Here is an 11,243-nt window from a genome sequence, read left to right on the forward strand (position 1 = left end):
TTTGTTGGTGATGTTTGCTATTTAATTATTGTTTGCTTTTGTGTGTCTATTTTGGTTTGTGTTGCATCACACGATCATCATCCGCTTTGCACGTGTTATGTCCGACATGCACAGATGACCGACTCGCCATATACAAGTGTTATATTGCTGACCACATGTCGTGGATAATACTGTATACATTTTATTTTATTGATATAACTTACTAATATAGATACATGCTGATCTTATAATATTGCTGACGATGGAGTAAATATAATAGATTCTATATAGTCCGACATCTGTCTCATCTAAGTTTTGGTTGCACGTCCCCTTATAGTGTCATAAACCGAACTCGGCGTATTCCTAATTTCGAGAATGCGTGTTTTGTGGTCCATGAGCAAATCCAATCTGTCACAAAGTTTAAAACATGCGACATACTTAAAACATTTAGTCCATGAAAAATTAAATGACAGTAACCTACAGTGTTGGACCAGTGCAAGGGATACGTCTTCAAAAGGCACAATGTATAGTATCATAAAAAATGATTGCCTAAATTTTGAATATTATTTAAACGTACTGTAGGAAAGCGCTTAGCGAGTCTTACTTAAGTTTAGAACTTGTAATCATAATCTACATATTGAAAGTGGGAGATGGAGAAATGTAACTTTATCCGATAGGAAATGCTAACTTTGCAAATTACCTGACATAGGTGATGAATTCTATTATTTGTTTATCTTTAGAAAACGAAATTGAGATACGATGATATTCATCAACCAAATCAGAAAGCCTGATCCCGTTAGTCGCCTCTTACGACAGGCATGGATTGCTGAAGACCAATTCTAAACCAGATCTCCATGGGTCAATGTTTACATATAACAAGAGGATCAAAATCCTCTCTCAGTCAATTTTACTGCCTACAACATACTACTAAAATTACAGTTAGTGTAATCTAACTGCTAATGTGGAAAATACAATCAACGGCATTGCGCGGCCAGATTATTGCTGACGTGATTTAAATGCTTTAACATCCTTGCACTGAGAATGTGTCAAGTAATTTAGCCGAACGTGAGACTGAAGTTAATAGAGTCTGACCTTAATGCAGGCTACGTATATCATAGATACAAAGGTATAGGTGTTATGCTGCGTCTTATGGCCTAAATATAGGTGAAATATTGCTGACTAAGGTCTACGTGTACAGATATTATTGCTGAATGCATGTCGTATATATATATATATACACTGTACCGATGGTGTTTCCCGAAAGTTGTTTTAGACTTACTAAAGAGTTTATTCAGTGTTATATACATTGTAGTATAAACAGTAGTATTCCCACCTACACATGCGCTAAAGCTCAACCCGAGAACATTCTTCATTGACGTCTAGTTTACCATGACGTTTGGCGTCTTGGCCGACATGTCTGTGTCCTCTAATACTGGTAGATTCATTAGGAACATGTGGATTCGTCCTTTGATAACCAAAATATCAAAATAACATGTGAAAATGGGTTTTGATACAAAACACATTTCGGTGTAAGTAGCGTTATATAGCTGCAGTCGTGGCTTATTACAATTTACACCATTTGTTAGAAAAGTATGACAAAACTGGAATCGGGTTATTCAGCGAAACGATCTTATTCGTTGAGAAACAGTATATGTCATCTCATATTTTCAAGGCAAAAACCTATGTTGACATATGAACAAACTCAGTTTGACAAGCATGATTTCACGCGAAATAGTTGCACTATAGGTATATCAGACTAGCGGCCATCTTACCTTGTTGTCGGTGTAAGTAAGAATGGGCCATGGCCAACAGTTTGTGCGGCAACAGATCGGCCACATTATAGTCATATGGGATCAATAGATGTAGTAGTGTTCATTAAACGTCTAATTCAGGAGCACGCATTCAGTATATACAGAAATCAATGAAAGCAAGCGAATGGGGTAATTACACATTCTCTTTATTGGAAAGGCACCGGAAGTGACCAAACTGTACAATGTAATTCAAAGTATTTAATTTGATTACCACTTTGTGATTCAAAATGCATACATGTAGTTTAAACATAGTTATTATCGTAAGTGAAATGGATTGGGGACAAGTCGTTACAACTTATAAAACATCTCTTCATGTTCATATACACTACACATTTACAACCACCGTTGTGTCGAACTTAGGGTTGTCTCGAAGCAAATACTTGGTCCCTGCGTATTCCTTCTTTATTCATCATTTCCCGGTTGTGTCGAACATCGGATAACTCGAAGTAATACGTAGGTCCCTTTAACTTCGACACAACGATGTTTGACTGATGAAACGTACAGAGAAACTGAGACTGAAAAAGATGGTGATGGTGAATAGGAAGCTGTGTACAACGAGGTTCAAGGTCACACAAATCGTTTAGTCGTATCTATATAGGGTTGTACAGGTTTAAATATCAGCTCATTGTTCTTTGTGGTCAGATCTGAAATGCCCTATGGGAGCTTAGGTAAAGTAATCCCAACTCTACGATCAACACTGCCGTGAATATACATGTGAACAACTTTGCTGATTAAAAAATATTAAACATTAAAGTAAGTAGTGGTACAAATTATCAAAAGAATGACATAACGGGTCTGTTTTAAGATTTACTCTTTATACATAATAATTAAGTCTGCTATAGGTGAATGCGTAATTGAGTGTGAATCATATTTACTCCTCTAAGTGGCATATTATTCCACATTATTACCCATATGGGCTAAACTATGCAGTGTAATATCAATGCACGGAACTTAAAACATTAATTTCACTCGTGACATATTTTCCGTAATCATTCGTACCTCGTGGGTTATTCTAGAAATATCGTTGCTGATGGCAAAACATATTAATTAGAGTTCTTTATTCTCGTTTTGGCATTTTAAATAATAGTGATTTCTTTCCCCTACACATCGAGGGACAAGTTCCTTTAAATATGGAGGGGCTTGTTATTGTAAATATTGTCAAATAGGCAAAGAAATCCCGGTAGGATCTATAGGAATACCTGTTGGAAGTTGTATATGTATAGCTGATGACAGGATGGATGAAGGAACTCGTTGTTTTTTATAGTCTCTGCTTAGAGGATACAAAATTTTATGAATCAACTTCACTCGTGTTTTGAATGTTAATTTTGCCGAATTAATTGACTATGTAAAGGTTTTTTCTTTTATTTACTCAAGTAAGTATCACCCAAAAAGTATTAATTGGCAGTTTGTGTTATTATGAGTATTAATATCTTCTATGAAGGAAACCTTTGCATAAGATCCAAAAGATCAACGAAACGAACTGTACCAGTCACAATCTTCGTTTCGGTGAATAATCCAATCCGCTTTTCGCATTCACCCAGCAAGATGGCGTCAAGGGTTTTCAGGTTACCAGTTTCCATTGCTTTAAGGCATTATAAATCACCCCTTGCGGTGAAAAACAACACCATGACGATTACAAAGAGACACTTCTGCTATTCTGACACAGGTGCAATCATTCCCAAACCTGAAACCATACGATTTGGTGTGAGCAGGGTGCTTGGAACCAGCATCCCATTTCTGCTTCTCGGGTCGTACATTAGCATGGAATTTGCAGCATTGCTCGAAGAACACGATTTGTTTGTGCCTGATGACGACGATGATGACTGATAACTAAGTCTATTTTTCTCGTAAGTACATGACAATTTGCATTGTTTACGTTCCATATCGCAAAAAGCTATTGCCAAGAATCGACGAGGTTGATTACATGATGCCTACAGCTAATGGCTATATTTGGAATGGGTCATTGGTGGAAGTAAGAGGCGCATTTATTCGGTTCTCGTTCTCTAGTTGCCCATTTCATATCATCATATTCCAGGAAGGTGTTATAATCGGTTGTAAAATGATTGGCAAAAGCCTGTGGGCGCTATTTGTTAGCTGATTCTTAGAACATAAAGAACACCACAGTGTCAGTACTGACACACAGTTTACCATGTTTGCTATAGGAAATGTAATACTGGCCTACCTTTAGAATACAGTACCACAAACATTTCAAACACTTCACAATATCCTATGATGTAATTTGTGAAATTGTGTTGCCAAATACACCAGCGAAACAATGCCCTGTGATGTCAGGGGTCATCAACTGTGCATAAGCTCTGTGGTCTATCATCTTGACACGCGATGCAGTTTATTAGGGATTTATTTATTGATGTTGCACATATCTAAACCTCGCAAGTATAAACACTATATATCTACTGAGGGACTTCTTTTGCAATAAAACTTTTTGATATGTATTGACAAGGATGGATAGGGCGCTTTACGAAAAGGGGGTTGTACCTCCTAATGCATTTTCAAGCATTTGAGTTGAAGACGTGAAGCGTGCAAATAAATGAACTTGTCAGGGTATTCTTGTTTATTTTTTCTGTTTTCACATTTTCAGGTGCATTTATTCTTCTCACAAAAACATCAAGTAAGCCACTGGTCCTTATAATGATAACATATAGCAAAGCCCTTTATAGGGCCAATTTCTTACGCTGTTAGCAGGATGAAGTAGTTTCATGTCAAATTGTTTTCGCTACAGGTAGCTGTCATGGAATTTCCACCCAAGCCACTTTCACTCACTTCATCAGTCATGATTCAAAAGCCGACTCAGCCTCGTGTCATCTGTAGCCATTCTCATACCTTCCTAGTTCCTTACTATGAGTCACGTTTTCCTTACAGTGTTCCCTCTCACACTTTTCTGTGCCCCCCAACAAATTATTAAAACCCTGTCATTCATGCATACTATACTCATGAATATAATGTCTGACGCTTAGAGCCGTTTATGCCATATCGGCTCATTCCTCACCACTCAGTATCTTGTAGATTATGGAATAGGACAAGTGTGCCAAATTACATTGGGGTCAATTGTAAGTGTCTGTAGACTAATATTACAAGACACCATGCCTAGCCTTAACCTTCATAATTCCCTGTCACCTATTGGACCCTTTCCATTCAGTTCCATAACGTCCTAGGTATGGCTAGGTAAATTTGCTCAAAGTTTAACAGTTTGGACGTAGCTCAGTCATTCAACTGTCGGGCTAATAATCCGAACGTTGCGAGTTATCATACAACAGATTCTCACAAAAACTGGTTGCTTGTCTTTGAGACATGTGACCTACGTCAGAGAACATCCTCACAAGAAGTTGTGGTACTGTATTCTAATGGTGCTCTGAAATGCCCCAAAATATCCATTTAATAAATCTGTATCAACCTTTAATAAATCTGAACAATTTGCATGCTTAACATATCCTGGAATTTGTACACCAGATGCACAAATTAGATTTAGACAAGACAAGATTTATTCAGTAATTAGTCCTCCAGCCCATAATACAATAATATATACATGTTGTATAACCTGAATGCTATGTATGTAGCCATGATTATGACACAAGTCATTAGATTTATACATGATATGGTCTGAAATGTTCGGGATGGTCATTTGCTACCTTTTGTGTGAAGATTACCTTTTTGCGTAAACATGATAAATATCAGATGATATTTTTTTATATAATAACCTATATTTGACAATCTTAACACTTGCTGAAGAGATAGCATTTTTGTTACAGTACTTATCATGCTTATGTCACACAGAATTGAGATAGGCATCTTTACATCTAGTGAATCTGTCTATTGCCAGCATTTCTCATTGGTTGTATTTATCAAAGTACCTTTTGCAAAAAGTAAAATTCATTTTGAATGTGGTGATCTGACATATTTCTATAACCTGTTTTTTTTTATTTCCAGATTACTGAATGGATAGATGTGAGAATTTTACTTAAACACCTCTTCCATGACTTTCCTCCAAGAGTGCACCTGCCTTTCACCTGGGTCATTTTATGCTCTCCATCAAGAGGCCAGAACAACATACTGAAGTATCACAGAGATCGTGATTTTGCCCATCACTGAGCACACAAATCCTTTCGAGCTAACAGCCTAGTGCTGTAGATTTCGACAATGCTGGTGTGAATGTTGTCAGCCTGTGTGTTTAGTTGACTTGTCAATAGAGTGACACTGGCCCTTGCATAAATGAACTGTTTTTCTACACTTTTAATGGAGGAAAGAATGCTTCTCTATTCCATAGCCATATCATGTGATAACTACTGTAGATTTACTGTTGTATTTATTAAATGTTAAACATATGTCTTTGGTTTCTTTTTTATAGGCCTCAATCATCAGATCATATACATGTAGGTAGAATATTGCTTAGTGTAAACGGGTGAGGTGAAATGGGGTTTAACGTCGCGTCCAAGATTATTGCACTTATGTAGCGACGTGCATGCATGTGTGTGTGTGGCTGCTTGTATTAGTCCGGACTGATGCCAATTTATAGTGCTAGCACACTGAGATACCATGCTGCAGTTTAACGTGAATACTCCACTCAGAAACAGTATACTGACTCCGAGCCGACCAGTCCTTGTTTTAGCCCCTTAATGTCAAGCGCCAGACAGGGTAACAAGAAGTCCAATTTTTTAACCTCTTTTGATATGACGCGGCCGGGGATTGAACCCGGGCCTTCCGCTCTCTGGGCAGACGCCCTAGCACTAGACCACAGAGGCGGTCTCCTTAGTGTAAACAACAAACATCATATGAAGACATTGCCACAATTAACTGAAGGTGACATAATCCATCCACAATTACTGTTCCAACAATATACAATCTATGCAGATATCTCCACTGAAACACCATGAAACACATCTTTTATACAATTTCTCAGAAAAACAAAAAAGAATCATATAATAATAGGAATAACCAACTTGCAACTTAGAATTATGGATTGTCTGTCGTTGGTGAATTAATGTTACAACTAGAAATATTTTAGGAAGTCTTGTTAATATTAAAATCTCCTAGTCTATCCTTTTTGTGTTTTTCCTTATACAGTCTTGATAATACATTTCAAACTTAAAGCACTTGAAGACATCAGACAGAAAGTTTATTTTTACAACAGTAGTGAGTCAGTGAGTATGGTTTTACACCGTTTTTAGCAATATTCCAGCAATATCACGGCAGGGAGTCCAACAGTACCATTCTATATACAGTTTCCATGTATTTTACAAAGCATCATGAAAAATTGACAAATAGTCAATATCTGTCTATATGTCTGTATCTTAAAATCAATTGTTCCGTGTGAAAGTTTAGCAATGACTGCATAACTTAACAGAAAGAATTTATATCTACTAAATAAGATACAGGTAATGAGAGTGGTTTTATGCCGCTTTTTATTCCAGTAATGTCACTGGTGGACACTAGAAATGGGCTTCACACATTGCACCCATGTGGGAAAATAAGCCCAGGTCTTGGTGTGATGAGCAAACGCTTAAACCGCTAGGCTATCCCACTGCCCTTATTCAAGTAATGATAGAACTTTGTATGCTTTATATATTTTAATCATAACTGACTCATCTATTATAGAATGCCATTCTTGAAACAGTATGTCACATTATCGTTATTTAAACCTGAATAAAAATAAATCTATCACCTACATCTTGCAGAAACCATATGTGTGAACATGTGCAAATAACATTCTAGATACATTCTCCCGTACTTATTTGCCTCGGGTACCATAATACTGACACACCAGACCCCATTCTCCCCTACACTCATATCTTTGCCCTACACTTGTCAGACTACACTAATTCTACCTTGGTGTTTTCCTGTGTTGGAATATACTTGTATTACAAGATATTCCCAGACCTCATTATTTTACGTTGTGAATGACTGAAGATGACCTGGCCTCTTCAAAACAAATGACATTAAAAGATGGTACTTGTTGTTACCCAGCCTGGATCTTGGCATAGAGAGGCTAGAACAAGGTATACTGTATACTGTGTCTTAGTGGAGTATTCATGTTAAACTGTGGCATGGTATCTCAGTGTGCTAGCACAATAAATTAGCATTAAGCCAGACTAGTACAAGCAGCCACACACACACCTGCATGAGGTTAAACCCCATCTCACCTCACCTCACCTCACCTCACCTCACCTCACCTCACTAAAGATGAATAGCCTTTTCTGGTATTTACAAGGTTTACAATTTACTAGGTTTTTGTTATGCTGTCATACACAGCAAACCTGTGTTGAGTGATCTTTCACAATTTGACCTGCTTCAGTCCAGTGACTTGCTGGCATCAACTGTTTGGTACCCTACTCCTTAGCATTGATATGGGCATATCATAGAGTAGTCAACATTGTTCTACTCTAGAAGGTCACCAAAGAGTATTGATGAAGGGTTGCATGCTGTTTATGGGGAGGGATCCCATTATATGTTACAATTTATACTTGGTTGAAGGAATTTCGTGTGGTACAGAGTTTGAAAGATGAACATGTTCTTGTTTATCCACCACCTGCTCTACAAAAGAAAATATTGATACAAGGTGGTACTGAACAATAGGCACATAACACTCCAAGTGTTAGAGGTGACCACAGGTTTCTGGTAGCAGTATATGGATCAATAGAAACAATCCTTCATGAGGAGGGGTGGTCAGGTAGCCTAGTGGTTAAAGGGTCCGCTGGTCATGCTGAAGACCCAGGTTTGATTCCCGACATGGGTACAAAGTGTGAAGCCCATTTGCATCACTTGCAATGTGTGTCCCCCGCTTTGATATTGCTGGAATATTGCTAAAAGATGCGTAAACCATACTCACTCACATCTAGAGTTCTATGGGATGAAGTTAAGGCTACGCAGGTGCCCACACCTAATGGCCCTGTTAACCATATATGATCAACCCAGACGAATCACTTCAGACTAGTTGCAGATGTTCCATCACCATGAACCAGTCCCCCGCCCCCCCCCCCCCCCCTCCCCCACACACACACCTTGACTAGACTAACATCTAGTCTCTGAAATGAACATATCGTACAGACTTGCCAAACATTATTATAGACTTGCATGGGCTGTATTTGGTATATATTTGTATCAGAGTCTTGACATACTCACTTACCATGATCCTGAAAGCAAACAAGTAAATCCATAACACTTCGAGTCTCTCCAAAACCAAGGCGTAGGGCGGTTGTCAGGGTTCATCATTGTGGTGTTTGGCCCTTTAGTTGCCTTGCACCAGGGTTGTTATATCAGTGTAGGAGACACACGCCCACATCAGTACGCTGCCACAGCATGCAGTTGACGGCAAAATATTTACGGCAACATCGGTACACCCTGGCTCTCCCATCAACATACATATTTCAACTCGCCTCATGCTTAACATATCATTTATGTGCTAATGCCTTTCGTATACGCAATCAATATAACCTATGTGGGTGGTTTTTTTTCGGATTATATACTCAACAACAAAAGTTCCTGTGACACCACTATTTTAGTGCATTTTTCAAACAAGTAAAGTTTGGTTTTCAATATTGTAGTACATGTATGGAATCAAGTCACAAAAACGCAAATGCTACAGAAAAGCATGCATTGCATGCAAAAGTTGACTTTTATGCAAGCCCCATGCATTTCACTAACCAAGAATGGGTATAAAAACGTGTGTTAACGGGATTCCATATCCATTGTTGAGTATCGTGCTGACAACAACCACTCAGAAAAACAACAAAATTATGCAATTATACAACATTACGAAATGCCATGCCTATTCGAAAATGAGCGTCTGCGAGCCATTAACGAATGCAGTCAGAGACCATCTGAGTGGCAGGCCATGGGTAACCAATAATCAATAAGACAACTGGATTCGAACAACACACCTACGAAATCGATTCCAGCCAGCAACAGTGACTGCAAGAAGCATCCCTGGCCTTCGACGAATATCTTCACAAACCGTACGTCGTCGCCTCAGATGTGCAGGGATTGTCGCCAGAAGACCCGACAGACGTCCCGTTTTGACAGGACAGTGTCTACGCTGGACGGCCATGCAGTGGGGACAAGTTCTATTCACTGACGAGTCTCGTTTTCACCTCAGCCACAGTGATGGACGGATTCGGGTGTACCGACGTCGAGGTGAACGTTACGTCAATCATTGTGTCATGGAAGAAGATCGGTTCGGGGGAGGCAGCGTTATGGTATGGGTGGGATTACAGCAAGACAGAAGACCCGTTTGATAGTGGTAGAGGGAAATCTCAATGGACAGCGCTACCGCGACGAGATCATCGGCCCTGCCGTTTTTGCGTCGTCATGGACCAGGCATTTCCTTTCAACATGACAACGCCCGGCCTCATATTGCTCGACTTGTTCAGCATTCTCTTCAACAAAACATCGTGAATGCCAACCGCTGGCGGACTCGCTCCCCTGATCTCTCACCAATCGAGCACATGTGGGATGAGATGGATCGGCGCCTTCGACGTCAACCACGTGTTCCACGGACACTCCAGGAACTTCGAAACATGCTCCAGCAGATATGGACAGATATCCCACAGGACTTTGTGCGACGGCTGGTCCATTCCATGAGACGAAGATGTGTTGCTTGCATCGCAACCAGAGGTGGACACACACGCTATTGATTTGTAAATTGACATTTTGGCATGTTCATGTTTTCTTTATGAAATCACGCATTTTCTGAAGTCAGAATGGCAAATTAAACCATTTGAACACTTACAGGAGTCTTTTATCTGTTGCAAACCGAAAATATAACTTTGCATTAAATCTTATTCAATGTCACAGGAACTTTTGTTGTTCATTATAGCTTGGAAAAAAACAAACGAATACGCGGTAACCTGAAAGAACAGGTGGTTGAAACCTCTACGGGATTACAAACGGATTACGTATAGATCCGATGAAGAAAACACCTTATCAGTGGACTAATTAAACTGTTTACTCCTCCAAAGTAAACACGATGACACAAGATTCACAGCCGGTGACTGTGTCGCCAGGACCTGAGACGGCTTGACACTCCTTGCCCCATCTTCAATCTTCTGAACATTTTGTAGGTGTGTACTTACATGTATCTATTATATATACATTGTGACATACCTGAATTATTTGACTTTTAAAGTAAGAAGTTTTAAACATTGTCTATTGTTTACCTATGAATATAACGTAATGTTTTTGACATGTGCAATGTCCACCTCTCTACCTCAAGGGCTCGCACCTGACCTGTGAAGATCCGGGATAGAATAGGTCTTCAGCAACCCATGCTTGCTGTAAAAGGCATCTGTGCTTGTCGTAAGAGGCGACTAACGGGATCGGGTGGTCAGGCTCGCTGACTTGGTTGATGCATGTCATCGATCCCAATTGCGAAGATCGATGCTCATGATATTAATCACTGGATTGTCTGGTCCAGACTCAATTATTTACACAGACCGCCGTCAT

General features: G+C 39.2%; 1 long non-coding RNA gene across 1 annotated transcript; it reads left to right on the forward strand.

Annotated features, from left to right (window-relative positions):
• The first annotated feature begins 3,313 nt into the window (after nucleotides 1-3,313).
• Nucleotides 3,314-6,130, forward strand: LOC124150865. The gene is made up of 2 exons (XR_006863290.2): nucleotides 3,314-3,637; nucleotides 5,736-6,130. It is a non-coding gene; the product is annotated as an uncharacterized LOC124150865 (long non-coding RNA).
• Nucleotides 6,131-11,243: the final 5,113 nt, after the last annotated feature.

The sequence above is a fragment of the Haliotis rufescens genome, unplaced genomic scaffold (genome assembly GCF_023055435.1).
Source record: "Haliotis rufescens isolate VD_foot unplaced genomic scaffold, xgHalRufe1.0.p SCAF_11, whole genome shotgun sequence".
In the NCBI taxonomy this organism is placed as follows: Eukaryota; Metazoa; Mollusca; class Gastropoda; order Lepetellida; family Haliotidae; genus Haliotis; species Haliotis rufescens.